The sequence below is a fragment of the Dermochelys coriacea genome, chromosome 3, assembly GCF_009764565.3.
Source record: "Dermochelys coriacea isolate rDerCor1 chromosome 3, rDerCor1.pri.v4, whole genome shotgun sequence".
In the NCBI taxonomy this organism is placed as follows: Eukaryota; Metazoa; Chordata; order Testudines; family Dermochelyidae; genus Dermochelys; species Dermochelys coriacea.
In genome coordinates this window covers 139,090,260-139,109,633 of record NC_050070.1, presented here as the reverse complement: position 1 = coordinate 139,109,633, position 19,374 = coordinate 139,090,260, and the positions used below count along the sequence as shown (strand labels likewise).

The 19,374-nt window shown below is 37.0% G+C and overlaps 1 protein-coding gene across 4 annotated transcripts in view; it reads right to left on the bottom strand.

The window, feature by feature from the left end:
• Nucleotides 1-19,374, bottom strand: part of CHRM3 (cholinergic receptor muscarinic 3) — a 501,021-nt gene that overhangs the window by 320,805 nt on the left and 160,842 nt on the right. For 3 of the 4 annotated variants that reach the window (XR_006280126.1, XM_038398023.2, XM_043511419.1), the window contains exon 2: nt 14,144-14,258. The gene's annotated coding sequence lies outside the window, so the exon portion shown is untranslated. Of the gene's footprint in view, nt 1-12,807; nt 13,111-14,143; nt 14,259-19,374 lie in introns of those variants that run through there. The other variant, XR_006280127.1, reaches the window with a different exon arrangement.

The window sequence follows — 19,374 nt, the reverse complement described above, 5'->3', positions numbered from 1 at the left end:
AGTGAAATTATAATAATGTGACAGCGGTATACTCAAAACCTAAAATAAATGATGAGTGAATCAGCTCTTATGCTGAAAGTAGCTAAGAAGGGCTGTATTGGGTGATGTGCACAGCCCTGTATTGGATGAAATCTGAGCTAAAAGTGCTCCTTGCTCTCATCAAGTAATCAGTTCTTTCTTTATGGAGTCAATCAAAGGTTGGGACATTTATTCTTCAAACTACTTATTTCAACTCTAGTGTCTGTTTAAGTATCAGGGATGACCAAACTCCCTTTTCTAAAATCAGAACTCTGTCCAAAAACTAATGTTCTGAAAATTTCCCTTCCTTTCTCACCAACTCAAGTCCATCAAGGTTTTGGACTATAAATGTAAAAATCCTACAACAAAAGTTGTTCCTCTAACGTTTCCTGCTCTTGCAGATTCTGAATGTTTGTATAGTTCAAAGAGGCTTTTGAAAAAGCCAACTGAACTGAATCCAAATTATAAATCTTTTAGGTTCGCCCTTCACTACTATGCTTGTGACTACATGAAATTGCAGCTCAACTTTCAGTTCCTTCTCTCAAAGTGTTTAAGGTTTGGACTTGATTTGATTAAGGACAACCCCGCTACACTCATCCCATTTCTCCCTATCCTTGAAACCTCTTCTAGCTCTTTTGTATGTCCATCTCAATACTGCATTTGTGCAGTTAAACTACCTTGTAACTGGCTGGCAATGTTTGCCTGAAACACCCTGCCTTACTGGGAAAGGCTTGAGTGGCCTCTGAAAAAAATCTACAATGTTTTATGGCCATTTACATTTGGAGTTCCTAGTGTGGTATCTCATAAAAATATCAACACAAATGTACACCAGCAACCACATTTTCCAGATCTGCAATAAGAAAAAAACCAAAACAAGTTCAAAAGAATGCAGAGTTGGCATAAAGCGGATTTTAATCCTGAACCCTAAAAAAAAACAATATCCCTACCTCACAGGGATGTCATAAGGTTAAATAATATATGAATTTAAAGTACTTTGAAAAATGGAAAGCACTATGTAAGTGCTGAGTATCACTATGATAGTGAAAATACACTTCCACAATGTTTATCCATAAAAAGGAAACATTTGGGAACAAATCATGTATTTCTATTTCCTTATGGCTCCTAATGAAGTCAACGGAAGCCCATGACTGCATCTAAAGGAAAATTCGGAATAAGATGTGACAGTATGCCACCAATAGCTATACTTGTACCAATACAACTTACAACTGGTGTAAACACTGCAAGCAATATTTAAAGTCCAACATGAATTATACATTTGGATTTTTGATGAATTATATATCATATTTTATGCATATGATATACTAATCCTGCTATCATGAATCCAAGCTGTCTACCACAATCTTGCCTCAAAGCAACAGCATATCTGCCAATAAGTAAACAGAGAAACAGACAGACATATCTTTTGACCGTCCTGAAATACATCTGAGTAGAGGAGTTGGAGAATCCAAGAATAAAAATGGCCACATATTTTGCTAAATATTTAGTTATCACTTCTCTGGAAAAGGGATGGTTGTCACATATGCAATATTCACATATAAATCTGCCATAAAATACATATACCCTTATCCCATAATAGCCCAACATACAAAGATAAATAAAATAATAAAATAGTCATGGACATAATTTGAGTCAATGCAGCGTACTTAGAATTGTACTGCAATTAAAGCCTACTTCCACAATACTTTTGGCAAAAACAGCACTCTGACACTAGCTGGCACTGTTTTTTAGAATCCTGAAATTCCAACACCTGCATTCAATTAATCTAAGTTTTTCAGACTCATTGGCTTCACCTGCTGTACATGCTAATATGTTGCTCCAGGCTCACGCTTGTTTGATGCCTGGATTCTCACAGGACTCTTACTTTGATGCAGATTACTTATTTCCTTCCTAGCTCCCCAGAGCATCATCACACCCACAAATCCTCCAGCAAAATCAGAGGGCAGGGAACAAAGAGGTATGATGGGGCAGGGGGCAATCAGGGGTGGGGGGTCCAGGGGTGGTCAGGGGACAGGGAGCAGGGCGTGGTGGATGGGGTAGGAGTCCCAGGTGGGCTGTCAGGGGACGAGAAATAGGGGGTTGGATGGGAGGTGGGGGCTGGGCTACGCCTGGCTGTTTGGGGAAACACAGTCTCCTCTAACTGGCCCTCCATACAATTTTGGAAACCCAATGTGGCCCTCAGGCCAAAAAGTTTGCCCGCCCCTGAAATAGGGCCATGTTTATGTCAGACCAATTTATGTATAATTTGGGTCAATAATGTATCGGTTTGAATAACTAGTATAAGGCTCGTCATTCACTAAATCAAACAGTGCTAGGTTATTCTAACTATGTATTATTTACACAACACTGAAAAAGTTAAGCTTATGCCTTGTATACCTACATGAAAAAAACTTTAAAAATAGATGGACTATATCATCACAGAAAAAGAACTACTCTTGGTTAGATTTTCAGTCAGAATGTAGCAGTCAAAGGGCAAAATAAATAAAAGGTGCTGAACAAATAACAAATGTTTCTGACCCACAGAAATTAGGATAATAGGACACAAATAGGTACACAATATTCTTATTGCAGTATAAGAAATTATTAGAATCTCGAGGCATATTACCACCCTCTGTTTCCAGTTACTGTGGTTTCTTGTTGCTTGATGTGTGTGCTTATTTTGCATTATGCACACAACTGCCCATACTCCCTAACATTTCATGAAGTAGAATTTAGGAGAACCCAAATTATGTGTCTCCTTAATCTCAAATTGTATTTTGTGCCTTCTATTTCCCCTGAATGAATGAATTAAATGAATATATAAAGGCACACAACAATCTAAATGGTATTTTAATTGTACAATATTGTACAAGTATTATTTTAGACCAAAAGGACAGAGAAGTGATGGATGTACTGCTTTCAATCAAGTAAAGACATCCACACATAGATAAATGCATCTTCTGTCCAGGATTCAAACTAAATCTTTTTCAGTTGTAGAAAAAAATGGTTTGGTTCAACAAATCTCCAAACAATATGAGGGTCTACCTAATAAAGATTTGCTTTTCCATGTGTCATGAGAATCCAACAAAAGCTAGTTTCCACGGAGGCTTGAAGCACTAACACTGCTTTCCTTTAAGTTTGTTGTTATGAAGTTAGATTTTAAGAACACCTGCCAAGCTCTGGAGTATCCAACAAAATGTTGGTGTTCGCAATGAAACAAAATGGGAAAAGTCAGTCACAAAATAAAGGCTTCTTCCCTCTAAAAAGTTATGGGGTGGGGTGGGAGGAAGACCAAAGAAATCTCTCTTAGCTTTGTTAGGAACCTCTCATCAGTGGTTTCAATCTAAATGAACAATTTTTCCATATCTAGACACCTTTATTGAAAGCAATTAAAATAACCTTATCTTATCTATAATCCTGAACATTTACTCAGCTTTCATTTATACCCTATTTATAAGCAATAAATGAATATTTAGCTTTGCATGCATGCTTTCATGGTGTGAATTATAATTATGAATCTCATTTCTCCCCTTCCAAAATATTTTTAGTCCTTTTAACATTTATGTTGTTTCCCTTAGCTGAAAGATGTAAATTGCTTTTCAGAATCCTTCTCTTTTCATCCAATACTCCTCCCTCCAACCCCATTGCTACTCAAACAAGGAGCATAATCAAAGTAGGAGTATTGAACATTGTATATGCATCTGATCATCTGGAAAGTCATGAAATAACTGATTTTTTTTTCATTTTTTTTTCCTGAATTCAGTGTTTGGGGAGGGGGGAGATATTTTGGACTTTTGTGAATTGGTTTCAAAATGTGTCAGTTTAATTATAGGACTTCTTACTAAAATTGCTCCTTGTTATAAAGTAGGTAATTCGGACCTTGCAGGGACAATTGCTTAGTCACACTAAAAATAATATAGCCTTACTTCTTATTTTATTGAAGCATGATAGTCAACTACACCATTGAAAAATGTATGTGCTGACACTCTTTACAAACTCATTCTAATTTTAAAGAACTCTCATCTTTCTCACTTTCAGAAGGACCTCAGGGTTCTTGATCCTTTTAAATTTTGGTTAAATTTAGGTTTGGCTTTTTCTGCTTTATTTCAAAAGTTCACTACAGATAGATAGGTTTTATTTTTGTGTTTATTTTGATTATGGATGAACTGTGTTTCTCCTGCCCGCTTCATTCCCAGTTAGAGTGGAATATTTTTGAAGCTATTCACTGTCAGATTATTTATTTTATATCAATGCAAATACCAATAAAGATGCCTAAACAAGGGTCTATGTCAGAGGTGGGCAAACTACGGCCCGCGGGACCATTCTGCCCGGCCCCATAGCCCCTGGAGGCTAGCCCCCAGCCCCTCCCCCACTCCCCCCGCACCCTCAGCCAGTGCAATGCTCTGGGCAGCAGGGCTGTGAGCTCCTGTGGCAGCACAGCTGCAGAGCCGGGCCTGACCCGGTGCTCCGTGCTGTGTGGTGGCATGGCTGGCTCCAGCTGGGCGGCACGGCTGCCTATTCTGGTGCAGCCATGCCGCCAGCCAACGGTTCTCCAGGCAGCACAGTAAGGGGGCAGTGAGCGGGAGAGGGGGATTGGATAGAGAGCAGAGGAGTTTGGGGGGGTGGTCAGGGGGTGTGGATAGGGGTAGGGGCAGGGAACCGGGGGCTTGAGTGGGGGCAGGGGTTCCAGCGGCAGTCAGGAAGGAGAGGAAGGGTTGGATAGGGTATCAGGGGCAGTCAGGGGATAGGGAGAAGAGGTGGTTGGATGGGGCAGGGCAGTCAGGAAGTAGAGAGGGGGTTGGATGGGGCGGTGGGGGGCAGTTAGGGGCAGGGGGTCCAGGGACAGAGAGCAGGGGGAGTGGATGGGGCAGGGGGTCCCTGGGGAGGCCGTCAGGGGTTGAGAAGCGGGGGGAGGGTCGGATAGAAGGCGGGGGCCAGGCCACGCCTGGCTGTTTGTGGAGGCACAGCCTCCCGTAACCTGCCCTCCATACAATTTCTGAAACTCTATGCAGCCCTCAGGCCAAAATGTTTGCCTGCCCCTGGTCTAGGTGGTCTAACACATTATTAATATTGCAATATAATCCCAACATCATTAAAATTGTCATTTAGTTAAGAACTCTGCCACCAGCCACCTACAAAGAAGCTCCTGTCCAGCCCTTCATCATTTTTGGGAAGCATACCATCAGCTCCCTCACAAAAGCAGAGCATCACCAAATCTAGGCTATTTTGGACAAAAAAGATTAGGAACATCAGGATGCTCCATCAGACTTCTATGGACTTTAAATGGCCACTGACCAGACCTTGTAAATGCTGCCAAGGGATAGAGTTTTGAAGAGATCAAAGGACTGATTTTCAGAAGGTACTAGTGATTTTGGATGCCTCCATTTTTTTTAGTCCTCAACTTGAGACACCTTCCCCCAGGGACCTGATTTTCAGTGGGTGGATGCTCAACATTTTTCTCCCTCACATTCACTATAAATAGAGACAAATTTTAAAAGCTTTCAAACTGCAAGAGCAGAAAAATAAAGATGCAGATTGTTGAAGACAAAGAGGACGACATATGTGATGAACCTCTGTTTGTTATTATATGTCATGTAGGCTCAGCTAAAACAACAAGAAAACAATGGTTTAAAATGCTGATGATGAGCACTGACAAGGAGCCAAATAAGAAAATCTTCTTCCAGACTGCTGTGTGGGTCCACATAGAATCTACCAATCGCAATTATAATATTACAATACAAGATAGGAATTAGGTTTCACAAAACAGTGGAGTCAAGCTAAAATTACTTGATGATTTTTCTGTGAAGCCCTTAGGCCAATCCTCACTAACTGTGCATGTATCACTAACTGAGAGCAGATTAAATCATTTCAACTTTTATTTCTGAATACCATACAAGAATGTGAAATGATTTTCCCCAATTACTAGCTCCACCTACTGGAACTGCCTTACAAGTTTTAAAGTAGTCTTCTATACGTTCTGTGACCTGAACGATGCAGTGACAATCTTTAGATCACCCTATTTCCCCATATTTACTATTTTTACATGCTCATATTATTGTCTCAAGTACGGTCTTTGCCATTCTGATAAAAAACAAGGGCTAGTTTCTTTGCACATGTTCTGGTACCAATTAAGCAGTGCAAAGTGGCTGAAATCTGGATGCAGCTGGCCAGTTCAAAATGTCCCAGAGAGAAATTCTCAGCTGGTGTATCTTATGCCAACTTCCCCCTAGACTAAGGGTTGCAATACGAAGTGATAGGAGACACAAAAAATAGGGATATTCGTCTGATTCACCAGTTAAAGGTTGACATGTGGTCCCCTTAAGGCTAGCTGTCATAAGTTATAGCACCCTAAAGGTCCTTCACCTCCCCCCAAACAAGTAGACTAGTGTAGGAGAGAACATAGAATTAAGTAGGAAATTGGAGTTTAGTGTCTAACTTTTGTACAGACAAGCGACTGTGCAAACTTCTCTATAAAGCTGCCAATATACCTCAGTCATGGACTTGCACAAAATCCATGTCATACCAAATCCTCATCCTTCTCTATGACAGGACTGCAAATTGTACCAAGTTATGGAGTTGTTTTAAGATGTGAATCAATACCTAGGAAAGACAGGGACAAAAACAGCAACACTTTTTCACCTGTGACTTACCATGGGATTTGAACCTAGCTCTCCAGAGGTGAAAAGGTAGTGCTTTCTTTCACACTCGCTTACCATCAGTGATCCTATTTACCTACACTCCAAGATGCTAGAAAACAGATAGTTCACATATAGTCGGGAAGAGGTCTGGGGCAGCTTTAATATTTACTTGTTTTTGTTTGTTTGTTTTGTTTTTAATTTACAATGGTACCGATTAGGTTTCCTATACCTCAGCTTTCCACTGGGAATATTACCTCCATTGTGGCAGCAATGACTTGCCTAATTCTAAATTCTGTGGTTTTTTTTTCCAGAGTAATGGGATCTGGGTTTCAGCAGAGGATATTTGTAGTTCTGTGCATCATGACTTGTCTGAGTTAACAGTTTCCTAACCTGTTTTTTTTTTTTACTTGTTTGCTGGCATAAAACATCAAGAACCTAACTAAGAGGGGATATGATAGGGGTCTATAAACTCTTGACAAGTGTGGAGAAAGTGAGTAAGAAAATGTTATTTACTCCTTCACATAACATAAGAACCAGGGGCCACCCAATGAAATTAATAGATTACACGTTTAAAACAAACAAGAGAAAGTACTTATTCATGCAACACATAGTCACCCTGTGGAACTCTTTGCCAGGGGATGTTGTGAAGGCCAAAAGTATAACAGGAGTCAAAAAAGAATTAGGTAAGTTCCTGGAAGATAGGTCCATTAATGGCTATTAACCAGGATGGGCAGGGATGCAACACCATGCTCTGAGTGTCCCAAGCCTCTGTTTGCCAGAAGCTGGGAATGGACGACAAGGCATGGATCACTGGCCACTATTGAAAGACAGGATACTAAGCTAGATGGACCATTGGTCTGACCCAGTATGACCATTTTAATGTGCTTATGCAATGCCCATTAAAATCAATCAAAAGACTCCCACTGACTTACTTGGGCTTTGGATCCAGATCCACATTTGTAGGTTGCACTGCAGTTCTATAGGCAACAGTAAACCATGTGAGTCACTTGCTGAAATTTTGAGCTTGCTGGAAATGTTGCACTAACACACCAGCAAAGTATGAAGCATTTGAAGAATTTTATTAGGATAACTGCTGTGTGACCAGTACCAGTGCTATAGTATAACAGAGTAAATATCTTCTGGCCATCCATGCCAAAATACTGGATCAGGATAACTTGCCCACAGGATACTAGAACATCATGCAGGTCATTAAATAGCTGCTGAATAACAAAAAAACATCTGATCCAAAGACAAGGGGATATTCTTATACCACTAACAACTAGCAATTCTGAATGAGAAAATTAAGTTCAAGAACTTTTTTGTGCGTACTTTCCTGTAATTCACAAATAGCCTTTTTTTCTAGTAAAGCTTTGCAAGAAATTAATCTGTAACAAGAAACAAATACATTTGACTAATTTTCATAATCCATAAAATAGACTTTACACTGACAGAAAAACACTGAATGCTAATCCACTGGCTACATATTAATATGATTCCATTTGAGTTGAGACTGAAACCAACAAATCTGGTACCACAGCTTTTTTTTGTCCCTGCTTATTTAAATTGCATAGACTTTATAAAACAAGCATCATCATAATTTTCTGCAAGCCTCGTTCCACACTCCATGGATCATTTTGTTCAGACTCTAAACCTTTTCCAGGATAACTTTTGTTGCCCAAAACAGGAAGGAGCTGCATCAAACAAATAACTTAAAAATATAAAATAAACATCTAAATATAAATAACTATCTGTTTTAAAGGAAGCACCTTCCTGAGGTACCTCCTTTAACGCCAGATTCTGCCACCTGAACTCACAATGCACTGAAAAAAATGGGAATATTTGTGGGCTCTGGGTCTCATCCAAAGCCCAGTAAAATCAATGGAAATGTTCCCAATGGGCTTTGGGATCAGGCCCTATGCTACTGATCAGTGTAAGGATGGGAAAATCTGGCCTGCAATATTATCAAGGAAGTGTGGAGGACTAACCATCCTTACCATAAAACACAGTTGTAGCTACTCTTCTTGGGTTACCAGATTGCTGGTTTTCCCTTAACTAACACCCAACTTTGAGGTTGGCTGTAGTTTGTTGAAAATTTTTGCTGTGTACTTTGCACAAGATTCTTGGGATGTTTTGGTGCTGCCACTTCTCAACTTCAACATGAACTGGAAGTGCAGAGATGCTCGTAAAAATGAAGGAAATTTCCTGGTCAGTTCTTATATTATCTGAATTGTTGTGCCAATCCCTTGAGGCAATATTAATGACCTAACTAAATCCTAATTATAAAATCAGGAAATTTAAGGACAAACACTAACAATTATTCATCCCGTTGTGTTTATTAGTTGCAGGCATCTCACCCCAGTATACATCAGTAGCATTACCATTATTTCCATAAATAATGCACTAGTAGGTTCATCTGTTTTGCTGCCATTCATTCAATGCACCTTCTCTGCTATCACCATTCTGCTAACTTACCAGTTATGATGGGTTAGGACAGTCCTGCTACTAGCTTGGCAGGTAAAATCCACCTAGTGGTATCATTCATGAAGTGAATCAGTGCTAGCTCTAGTGGACCAATGAAGTAAGAGAAAGGAATAAAGAGAACATGACATGGACTTTTGAATTACCACATTGAAAACATTAAAGTAGGTAACAAAATGGAGCATTTTACTATTTGACAGGCAGTGATTTAGTTCAAAGTTGAAATATTCCACCTGAATCACACGGTTGGTGGGTGAGATTCCATGGCCTGCATTGTGCAGGGGTCAGACTAGATGATCATAATGGTCCTTTCTGATCTTAAAGTCTAGGATTCTATGATTAACCATTGTATCTAGGACTTCTGATAGAGTAAAGACAGGCTCAAGCCAGAGTTCAGAACCAAATCCAAACCTCTCCTCACTTAGTGTTGTTAGATTTGGGAGGTTTAGTAGAGGATCTTTATAGAGACAGACATGAGCTGTGAAGTTCAAATGTGAATCTTTATCCAGGTCTATGCTTCCCCAAAGTTCCAGGGTGGTTTTGGTGATGGGTCCATAATGTTTGGCTATAACTGTTGATGCTAGCCATAATAGTTGTTACCCTAGTTGGTACTAAAGAAACACAAGTAGCAAGTATTACACTTTGGGGTAACCTCTGTTTGTTAGTTAGGAAAAATGTTGATTCATTTGTATTATTTTTTCATTATTTTGTGTCTCAAAAAGAAAGGTGTAAAGTTTTCTTAATAGATTTGTTGTCACCTTGCTAGTAAAGCATCTTTTCAGATCTGTTGTCAGTATACTTTCAAAGTAAGCTACAATACTATGATTATCCAGTAAAAAGTCCTTGTTTATTCTTTGACCTTACTACTTAACATACGAGATGAATTATCTTGTTTGTAAAGTCTGAGTTTTCCATTTTATATATTATTTTCTTAATGATCATAAATGACTGATGAACAGCATCTGTCTTCCTCTCCTTATGGCTTTTGATTCATCCCTATGTAAAGATGTCACACATTTAATATTTTAAAAAATCTGTTCAATATTAAAAAGTTTTTATAAAGTTACTCAATATGTAGTAGGAGACCAAAATTTAAATGCAGTTTTCAAACAAAATTACAGCATCTGTCAAACTGGCTTTGTTTACCAGTCAAGTGTGATGAGGGCTGGGCCCAGTTAGGTACTGAATGAGCTAGGTATAAGGTACTGTGGAAGCATCTTAGACTCTCTCATTCCTTACCCCCTAGAAATCTGATTTTCCCCTTTTACTTAGGCTCCCCTCCTTCTCTCACAACCTCAGTGAAGTTCATCTAATAAAGCTTTGTCCACACTACAAGGTAAGGATGTGATTCACAATTCACCTATACATACTCGTGCTAGCTCAAGGAGAGATAGCATGAGTATAAACAGTAGTGTAGCCAAGGTAGCACACACAGTGGCGGAACGGCTTAGCCATGCCGAGTATGTACCCACAGGGTTCATGGCTACTTCTGCTATTTATACTTTCACTAGCTCTCATCAAGTTAGCATGAGTATGTATACACAAACTGAGAATCACACCCCTACCTCATGGTGTGGATTTAGTATAAGAGCATAATTCCACCACCCTCATGTATGTTAATTCCATTAGTAGTCTTATTTATTTCAGTGGCATGATTAATGGAGTAATTGTGGTGGAACTGCGACCAAACTGGGGCTCTGAAATAAATAAATATTGGATAAGGTGTCCTTTCATGTCCTCTAGGATTTGGTATTTTATAAACAAAGGCAGCCCAATTTCCAATAATGGAGAGAGAGGAAAAAAATCAATAAAATTAATTACATTTGTTCTGGAAGTACATTTACCTCTTGAAAACTGTCTTCAGATTTTGTCTGGCTCTAGGGTGGCTGGTGCAGTGGTTTACACTCTTGCACTTTTGCCACAGTAGTCCTGATTTCATATCTTAGACCACAAGTAAAAATGAGTTTGGGGATGAAGATTCTCCATCCCCATTTTTACACATCACAAAATGCCTCCCTGCTTGATAAGGTTGACTTAAGAGAGTCTCAGATTTAACATAGCAAGGTATTAGACTTATTGCATATTCTTATAGAAATTATGTGTTTGGGGAAATTGTACTGTTTTCATCAGTAGTAGAAAACAACGATTTTTTTTTTGACATGGATGAGTTAATTTAGCTATTCTCTCAGTTTGACCATGCACAAAAAACTAATTCTAATCTCATACTAGTGTACAGAAGGAGTAATTTCAGTAAAGTTCTGTTCAGTAAAGCATCATACCTCTGTAAAAATGATCATAGTAAGGTCCTGTGGTGTTAATAACTAGGAAGATGGACAGACTTTTTTTTTTTTTTTTATAATTTAAGGAAGATGGCTCTTTCACCAATGATGTCACAAGACTTTCCATTTCATGATGTCAGTACGCAAAAAACAGAAGCTGGAAATACATGGTACACTTGCTGAAAACGGAAAAAGGAAAGAACAAGGTCAAGCCTCTGGAGCACTCTGCTAATGCAGCAAATAAAAAGCCTGGTCAGGAAAAAATACAGAAATCAATGAATGTCCAAGGGACTGCATCACAGAATCAACAGGTGTCAGATAACCCATCAAACAATATCATTTTGCTTAATAATTTTCCAGAAGAGACAAATGAGGTGATGCTGTCTATGCTGTTTAACCAGTCCCCTGGTTTGTTGTAGTACATTCAGTACCTGGGAGACAACACTGCATTTGTGGCGTTTGAAAAAGAGAATCCGGCAGGTGCTGATTAAGAACAGGCAACCAGACGATATTCAAGGATTGATGAACATATTGCCAACTCATGCATGAAAGTGACGCACCCAAAAACAAAAGCAGTGGTAGTTCCTCTAAAAAGAAATTCTGAGGGTTTATTTGTTTATTTTAATGTGACACTTTTCTTTCCGGAAAACGCTAAAGTGGTTTTATTCCTCCAAGACTGATGCGTACTTTATGTATAATTAAGGATTATTTATTTGAGGCAACTACAACATTTCTGCCACTATACTGGATGTAAAGTGCTCTGTGCAGAAATCTTAACTTTGTAAAATAGATAGTTTTTGTGATAAAAAAACTAGGTCATCAACACACATGTACAAGATTTGGTAAAAAAAAAAATCCCCACTGACAACTGCAGTAACAAAGAAACATAGCTAGTGAAATATGACTTTATATTTTAGTAGTAAAATTAATTAATATTGAGTTGTTGGCTTGTTAGTTGTCCCATAAATTATATAATTCCTTCCACTTCATAATGAAATGGTCCAGAAAAAAATTAAAACTAATCCATAGGAACAAAATACTCAAAATTATGTTCTTCCTTTAAGAAGAAGTTTCTTATTAAATACAATGATAAATTAAAGTCCTGCATGATCAAGATTGACAAGATTCACTTTTATAGTTTCCATGAAGTTACCAGAAGCTTTGTTGTATACAGACTCTCTCCTGACCCTGTATTGCACCCACAATCTTGCATGTACATAGATAGCATATGTAAAGTATGTAGATATACATAATTAAGAATATACATAGCATTTTAGCACAATACATAAGTATATATGCTATTTAGTAGAACTATGCAAAATACAGAATACACTATAAAACTGGCATAGTTCACATATCTCATAATTTTACAACAAAAATGTTTTATTTCACTATCGCAAAGAACACACTTCTAGCAAAAGAATTTCACAGGCAAAAATCTAGATCTATTTGTATTCAACACTGAAAAGGAACAGAGTGCTACCACACCTCAGAACTGGCAAGCGTAAATGAGGATATTGAAAACTCCAATGCCAGTAACAATTTATTACTGCACATCAGTGATACTTGAGTACAAATTTTGATTAATGCCTTTACTTTTTGTTTTCTTCCTATGCTGGATATAAGCATTTCTGAGATTGTTAGTCTCTTTCCTTTGTTAATATTTTTAGCTACATTTTGTATAGACAGGATCCTGAAATCTAAATAGCAAGAGGAAAGAGAAGGTACTTTTCACATAGTAATGAATCTATTTTCTAATTTGAGTCCATGTGGCATATTGCACAGACTTAGCATTATAACAATCTTCAGTAGGCAAATCTTAACAGTGATAATCTATTATTGTGACAAACTAAGCATTTATTTTAACTAGACTTCCATCTTTTGGTACAGAGAACCATTAGGTTCCCTACAAAGGGGAACCTCTTGTACCTAATTTGAAGTTTCGGTACGAGACTGACTTTCTATTTCTGGTGAGTTAGATGTTGAACTTTCTGCTATCTGATTTTGGTTTGTCAATGTTTAACTTCAAGCTGAGTCAAATGAACAACTAGTACTTTGGATCTCATTACTGCATATCTGGACACTGTGTAAACCAGAAATAAGGTCTCAGTTATACTTCATGGAGCCTTGTTTTGGGGTGCTTTTTTAATATTATTGTTTATGCAGTATGTAATGTTGCTTCTAAATTCTGTAAGCAGATTAGTTGTGGACATAAAAATAAACAAAGACGGTACAAAATATAAGGGAAAACTTTTTCCCCCTCAAATATTTTTCCCATTTAAATATTTATGTTTTCGCGTTTACTTTTAAAAATCTATTTTCTAAATTTTTTGTTCTTTAACATTGTGATATCTCTGATCCAATACATCATAAAAATTGCATCTCTTTGGACCTTATTCTCATTTACTTTAAGGCCCTTCACAGTAGTGTAGACGGCCTTAAACCAAAAGTCAATTGTCCTATTTTAAGGCCTCTTTATAAAACTCTGGAAGTGTAAAGGGGCTTTAGTGTGAGAATCAGGCCCAAGATGCTTAATGTACAAACATCTGAAAATGGCTACACTTTTCTTAACGTATATGTCAAAGGGGAATTTTTTCCGAAAGTTCTCATGCTTTCACAGCTCAAGAAACATACTTGTTCTCCAAGTAAGTTAATTCTATGATGTCAATAAGCAGCATCTAATAGACATATGGTAATCAACAAAACAAAACAAAACAAAAACCAACAACTTACCAATGACAAGGAAGAAGTTTGGTATTGTATGTCATGTTGCAGATGACTGTAATTCATCCAACCTGCAGCCCATTATACCACTCACTGCTGTAAGATGCGCCATAACCGCCAAAATCTTCAAAAATAAAAAAAAAACAAAAACATGCAGATACTGAGACAATAAAAAAATACACATTTCTTATTAAATATATTACGTTAAATCTCCCAGTTGCTTAAAAACACCTTTCAAAACTGTTGCACTATAACCTATTTGATTATTACCATCATCTGGCAGGAAACCATCTTACAAGTAGTGTTATGCTTAAATACAGTTCTTCTTTCCAATGTTTATTTTTAAGATTACCTTTCAGGATTCAAATCATTTATTGTCGATTTGTTTTAAAATAATTGATTCATAAATCAGTGTTTTTCCCAAGACATATTTCAATTTAGACTAATTTATCCTGAGCTCTTTCAGTTCTTTTCCTTAGGAACAGAAACAGCAGAACTTACTGTTGAGGCTCAACATTTGTACATGTAAACTAAAAAAAAAAGTCCTTAGTTGTATGCAAGGGGAATCCTCAGGTACCTAGGAACAGAGCAGTGCAAAGTTGCTACAGCTCACCCAAGGAGCTCCAAAACAACATGTAAATATTGAAAGTGTGTACAGAAGCAATTGTATGTGATCGCTCTGTAACAGCCCTTCCTTTAATCTCCGTACATGTGGATTAAAATATTTTGCTTCTTAAAGTTGTTTACTTTAAAATAGCAAAAAGAGAATGACAGAGTGAAGCAAATTCAGCCCTCATGAAAGGTGCCAGATTGAAGATTGATCACTAACCAACAGCTCCTCAACTGCATTTCTTGCACAAACAGATGCAAGGAAAGCAGGATTTGGCCTATTCCAAGGCCACTTCAAAATGCCTGAATGATTTTGAGAAAAGGGATAAGAGGATTATCCATTCTCCAAGCCCATTCCTTGGTGCCAGCTAGTACTAACTGCAATATGGACACTTATCCACTAAAAACTGAACTAAGGTTATAAAACAAGGTCCTATCACAGAAGCCACATAAGAACCATAAATGGTTACACAGATTTATGGTCCATTAAATAAATGTCAGATGGCAAAATATACTAAAAATATTTGCCTTTACCATTTAGATCTGTTAAAAGTACTTTTTAGACTTGTCTTTTTTATAGTGATATGTATTACACATGCAGTAAGCAATACCTTCACTTTAGTTTTCACTAAACATTACACATTCAAAAGCATCTTCTGGTTCACAGTAATAGAAATGGAAGTGAGTAGAGTAAATAAATAGTCATGTAAACTAGGAATCAGTAGCTAACAGGAATACTCATGTGATTAAGGACAAGTCACTCATAAGAACGAGGGTTTGTAGAAGCAGACTCACAATCTCTACATCTTAATACCATTGTAACCTGATTCAAGGTATTGGTGCTTATGTTTTTTACTATTTTAATTTCTCAAAAACATTTTTACAGGGTCAAAACCACATGAGATCTGATCTTTCCATGGTATTTGCACTGTACAGGAGCTGAAATACCATGAGAAGATCTCACTACTCCTGGATGCATTAAGAAAACAAAATTAAATGAAAAATGAACCATGTAAAAATAAATACCAATACAGGAAAGCATGAATTAACCACCAACAAAAAGCACTTTCATATGGGAGTGGTTCATTTACCACATAATAGTGATTTATTCAATATTAGCCCGTTACTGTTAGTAAAGCAATTAAAATAAACAATCTTATTTTTATAGAATGCTTGAAATACAAATGTTTTTAAACACACATTTTAACATATCAAAAAAGTTACTTGTAGTCAAAACATTGTTCTGTCTGCTAGTTAACATACAGAGGTGAAATAAGAATATAGGATTTATTATGTATAATTGCTATCTCGTGTTTCATGTATAAAAACAAAGTAATACACAGAACCACATGAACGGGAGAGACTCCTGCACACAAATTATAATCCAGCCATCAGATTTGCTTAGGTCGACTCTAGTGCCTATGACGAGCTCCAGCAAGCTCAACAGGCTTCCACATAGGCACTGAAGTCCAGAGTGATTCACACAGTCTCCAAGGCAAAGGTGCAGCTGTATCTTGGACCTCTTCTGGACAATTCTGGCTTTGTTCAAAAGGTGAAACAAATTGTAGACCCTGCATATGACACCACCAATGCAAACACTTTGAAAAATTCAAAAAGACCAATGCTGGACTGTCCTCTACAAATACAAGTATAGTAGACAGAATGTGACGGAGCAACTGATTTAGTTTCATTAATTAGATAAGTTATTTCATGGTAAAATCATCATTAATGATAAAAGTAGTCAACAAATAATGTCTATAAAATATATACAACAATTTGACCTGGTATAATATGTTCCAACAAGTATCTTACACTGACAATTAACTAGAAACCCATGGACATTTTGTATGCATTTCAAAATCAATTAAATAACCTTTGAGTAGTTAATTTCAAGCATTCAACAGTCATACAGACAACACTGGAGTTCTTTGCTTGTTCTCTCTCTAGCAGTTATATAATTATTCTCCAAGCACATCCAAGGTGCCTGGGTAACAAGACATGTGATTCACTCAAGCAGTTATTCATTCATGTATCTGAGTATGTATCTGAATCAAAACATATATTTAGCCACCTGATGCATCAGTTTTTATTCACCAAAATGTAACATCAAAGAAAATAAATATGTAATTTTGATTCCAATAGGTGTGAGCCTGATTAAAAATATGGGGGGAGGGGTGAAAATTAATGTGGCATTAATCAAAGATGGTATCATTACTGACCTTATGATATCGGAGGAGAAGGTGTTAAAACAAACAACTGGAACACTGCCACAAAGGTACAGCAGATTAGAATTTGCCAGCTATTGGTTGTGGAAATCTGAAAACAATGCGTGTCCATGTAACGTGCTTAGCAGCCTTTTTATGGAAATGGTCTGCATTAGAAGCTTTGTTTATGCTATTCAAATCATTTTAAAAATCTCTGATGCTCTCTTATATTTATAAATAATATCTTCCATACATATTATGTTTACATATGTAAAGATAGATATTCCAAGTAAAATCTCAATTTATTAAAAACACATTGAGAAATAACATATTGCTTGCACACAGCAAGAAAGGAGAATGAATTTATCCCACTGATAATGAACAAATCTGGATCAGACTCAGGTTTTGACCCAAGTTACCAATTATTCATATAAGACCACAATAGTTTTCTTAAAAGTACCTTCTGCCAGACCTTTGTGGAAATAAAAATGCACAAGAGCCTCATAAGATACATACTCAACACATGATTCTGTGGCTTCAAGTGATTTTACACATCTTTCAGATTGGTCCATGTATAAAAAAAACTGCATTGCCACACACTGTACAGATCTAAAAAACTCTGGAGGATGGTGTCTTTAAATCAAATGTAAGATTACACTAACATGTATAGATAGCAATCTCACCTTCTCATCAGTGAAAGCTATAGTATAGATAAACTTAATTGAAAAAAACAATCCAAGAAAACGTTGATACAAGTTACTTAGAAATAACTTTATATTAATTAGAAAAGAGTACTTGTGGCACCTTAGAGACTAACAAATTTATTTGAGCATAAGTTTTTCTTGAGCTACAGCTCACTGAATGCATCCGATGAAGTGAGCTGTAGCTCACAAAAGCTTATGATCAAATACATTTGTTAGTCTCTAAGGTGCCACAAGTACTCCTTTTCTTTTTGCGAATACAGACTAACACGGCTGCTACTCAGAAACCTTTATATTAATTGAGTGTAAACATTGCGTATAGGTGAAAACAATAAGAAAATTGCTCATATAAATTATGATAGATTGAAAATGTATGCAATACCTACTGATAAAGTAAATTGTAGGTATAGGTATCATACATACTATAAAATATATGTTTGAAAATATATACTTCAATTACCAATTACAGAATATGAAAAATGAGATGGGAGAGGGAAAACAAACAGATCACAATCTCTGATCCAGAGACTTGACTTTTACTCACTTGTCACTATGTAAACCACAATTCATGCTTATGGCACTATCAACAAATGTTAAATAATGGTACTATTATGAAAAATTGTGCACACTAGGGTTGCAAACACACACACAGAGTATTATCTGAAATAACAGGTTCAATTATGTCAGATATACCTCTGTGCGGTAAATGTTTTCATTTGTAACCACTGTATGCATTTTTTTTCCATATTCTGAGGAGGAGTAGTAGTAGTATTCATAGAGTCACAAGTGTCACCCCCTCCTTCCTCCACACCCCTCCCCAGTTTTCAGGGAAGTGTTTATTTGACTAAAACTCAAAATTTTCTGTGGAAGAAGGCTCCATTTTCTGATAAGTGCTGTCTATAAGGCATACAGTAAACTGAAACCTTAAGGGAGACAACTGGTGAGTTATGATTACTGCTTCTGAATGGCTAAGAATTGGGCAACTTCTATTATTTGTAATCCTGTCTCCCCCTAAACCCTTAGTCTGACCTGTGTGCTTATATCAGCCATCTGGTTCACCTTGTCTTTTAAACTGTGTGTTAACTGTTTATGCAGGGACTGTGATTTTCTACATGTTTGTACAGCGTCTAGCACAGTACAGTCCCAGCCTGTTTGGCTTCTAGGCACTACCACAGCACAAGTGTTAAAAAACCCCACCACCAAGAAATTAACTTTGTTTTATTGATTTTAAATGTAAGTATACATATTTTAATAGCTGTACTATAATATACCATTAACTTGCTGGCTAAGTCTATACAATTTTAGCAATAAGATGAATTAACTAAAATGGATAATGCGTGACAATGTGTGGAAAAAGGGTCACTGGGTGATCCAAAGAGTAACTATCATTCAAGGTTTTGAACACAAAATCAACTGCTGAGAGATTGAAGAGCACAATATTGTTTCACATTTTCTCTTTCCGGAAGAAAGGAATGTTGGTAGAAAACATGTAATGCATTTTCAAAGAACCTGATTGTTCAGCTATATCTTCAACATATAGTATGTACTGTATGAAGCTGAATAATCACGGTGATTTGGCTAACAATGCTTTCAAAGTTATTGTTTCTTTTATCTGTTTAAGAATAAAGGAAGACGCAGCCACTGATACAGAGGACTATCTTTTTTCCTCCTCAAATCAATATATGGCAATGTCTCTACTTTGTCATGGTAGGCCAGTTCTTTTCCA